The sequence below is a fragment of the Rhinopithecus bieti genome, unplaced genomic scaffold (assembly GCF_001698545.2).
Source record: "Rhinopithecus bieti isolate Rb0 unplaced genomic scaffold, ASM169854v2 scaffold_6708, whole genome shotgun sequence".
NCBI classification, from domain to species: Eukaryota; Metazoa; Chordata; class Mammalia; order Primates; family Cercopithecidae; genus Rhinopithecus; species Rhinopithecus bieti.
This window is the reverse complement of record NW_016806329.1, coordinates 1,128,688-1,131,903: the sequence shown is the minus strand read 5'-3', so window position 1 is coordinate 1,131,903 and position 3,216 is coordinate 1,128,688.

The window sequence follows — 3,216 nt, the reverse complement described above, 5'->3', positions numbered from 1 at the left end:
AATATTCAGCCTTAAAAAGGAAGGAAATCCTGTCACATGCTACACTTATTTTAATCTTCAAACTTTGAGATTCTAGGAACTGAAAAATAAATCTTAAAAAAAAAAACAAGGGTTTTTATTTTTAGTAAAGGGCACTAGATGGCACAATTCCACCAACTTATGCTAATAAAATCACTCATCCTTTTATTCACATATAAAATAATTTAGCTTTATAGTTACACCTAAATAATTTAATAAAAAACCTATACAACAAATATAAAAGTTCTTGAAAATATAATATTTCTAATATACAACATTTTATATCCTTGTTCATGAACAGAATAACCAGAATCCCAACCCTGCATGAATAATTTAAGTTACCCAAAGTAAATAAGTGTCTCTCTATAATAAAATGCACCAAAAACTTACAGATATTGAACATTGATTTGTATCAAATATACATTTTATATAATAATATATTAAATAACATTTATTAAATAATATAATAAATATAATATAAAGCTATCAAACAATAAAGTAGATTTAATAAAGTATATTAAATATAATATAATAAAACTCTATCAAACAATAAAGTGAACTGGTGGTTCCATTGACTACAAATGCTTAAAATAAGGTACTAGAAAGACTACCTAAACGCTCACAAGTCTCATTTATTTTTACTAACTGCTTGCCTTAGACCTTAGTTTCCTCAAGCCTAAAATGAAAAGCTTGTCTAGAAACAGTAGGAAATGATTAAAGTCTACTTGATTTACCATTCAGTCGACATGTTATTCCTTTAAAGTACCGTATTTACCACAAAAGACCCAGATCTGTCCAGTGTTTTTACTATCACTTCATTTCCTGGGATTATTTATAGTTCAGAGAGCTTATCAGTTCTTGACCTATGTTTTGACATCTGAGACGTAGCACATCAGCCAAACAAACAGAATGTACACTGCACTTGTACCATCTTCCAACTGTGGCTTAGGATCTTGGAGCTGTCCTGCCTTGCCATTAGATGGCAAACATTCCTGCTAGGTGGTGCAATCAACAGCAGTAGAAAGAGGTTCTAAGAGAGAAATGTCCCTACTTAGATATTCTTTTCCAATGAAAAAGAATATCTTAGGAAGAAAGTCATCATCTTGGGCAAAGGTAACAGCTTCTAGAAGGTCACATATAAAGAGGGAGTAGAGAAGATGACATCTACCTTGCTAGATACACTGTCACAAGTTATTCTACATATTAATGGAGGGACATGGAATACAGCTAGATTTCTTTTTACATTGCAATAAACTAGACAGAGCAGGGTGGTGGATGTGGAGGGGACTGGGAGTGAAAAGAAGTTACAATTCCTACAGAGGAACTCTTAAAGAAGTAAGGGAGACTGTTGTAGTTTGTGTCTATAAATGGTTTCTCAATGGTAATACTAAGTGGGCAGCGGTTTCTTACAGGAAGTTGTTCCCAGGTATCTAAGGCAGCTTATCTATCACAGGTGGACTAATATTCTCTCTATATCTGCCATAATCCTATTAAATGTTTTACAGAAAGACTTGTAAGAAACCCAAATTATAGCCATAATGCTGCTGTTATCAGCTCAACAAGTTAATCAGTTCTCTCTCTCTCTCTCTTTTTTTTTTTTTTTTTTTTTTTTTGAGACAGAGTTTTGCTCTGTCACCCAGGCTGGAGTGCAGTGCTGTGATCTCCACTCACTGCAACCTCTGCCTCCCAGGTTCAAGCGATTCTCCTGCCTCAGCCTCCTGAGTAGCTGGGACTACAGGTGTCCGCCACCATGCCCGGCTAATATTTAGTATTTTTAGTAGAGACAGGGTTTCACCATGTTAGCCAGGATGGTCTCAATCTCCTGACCTCATGATCCGCCCACCTCAGCCTCCCAAAGTGCTAGGATTACAGGCGTGAGCCACTGAGCCCAGCCAGCTCTCTCTTTTTAAGATAATTTACCATGACAGGATGGGGAGAATTTTTTGTTCTTGAATACTAGAACTGTACTTACACAGCCTCTTTTTTGTCTCTCCTAAAATAATTTTTAACCAGTATTCTAGCCAACATGTATTAAGCATCATGAGAAATAATGAGGAAAAGAGTACTATCCAGATGACAGTATTCTTTGTGAAAATAAAATATCAGTATATGGTATAGAGAATATATGAACCCATTCAGCACTCTTAAGAGAAGCATTATAATGTGGTTACATAATGGACATTGTGGTTTATTCCCCAACATTTCCATTCCATCCCAGAAGGCTATCTGAGCAAATTATGGTAATTCATTCCCCTTGTCATTGATTAATTCAGAAAAGGACATATGACCCAACTGTGGCTGTGGTCAGCATCACTCTAAAATGACTCCCCAGAGATTTCCCATTCAAATTCCTAAAAACTACAAATATAATGAGATGTCACTCTCATGATTAAGTTTTGTTATAAGGCACAGCTTACCTAAAAATAGGGAGATTATCCAGATTGGCCACATCTAATTACACAAGCACTCAAAGCAGAGAGGTTTCTTCAGCTGATGGCAGAAGGGAAAGTCAGAGAGAGTTGAAGCATGAGAAGGATTTAAGGGAACCACCAGATGAGGGATGCAGAGAGCCACAAGGGGCTGAGAGGAATTCCCAGCTGAGAGCCCACGAGGAAACAAGGACCAAATCCTACAACCACGGAGAACAGGATTTTGTCAATGAACTTAGTGAGCTTGGAAGTAGATTCTTCCTCAAATCCTCCCAGCCCAGCCTAGCCTCCACTTTGGATTGGGCATTGTAAGGCCCTAAGTAGAGAACCCAATTGAGCCCACCAGGACTCTGACCTACAGAACTGTGAGATAATAAATAAGTGTGGTTTTGTGCTACTAAATGTGTGGTAATTTGTTATGACAGCAGTAGAAAACTAACACAGTAGCCAAAGAGTTGTAAAATAGAGCCTTCTAGGAGTTCTAGGGAAATTTTACTTATTTCTAAGTAAGTATTTCTAAGTATTTATTTTACTTATTTCTAGAAAAGAGCCACGGGACAAAATGGTGTCTCTTCTTTCTCTAGATATTGCATTGTCTAGACATAATGACTAGAGCTGACTTGTTGATGTAGAGGATTATGTTGACAGAATTCCTGAAAGCTAGATCACCCTACAATGACATAATAAACCTTATGTGGCAATAATGTATAGGACGTAGGCAGAATAGAAATTGGGCAACTTTAGATCCTCATGCCATTGAAGAGATTAA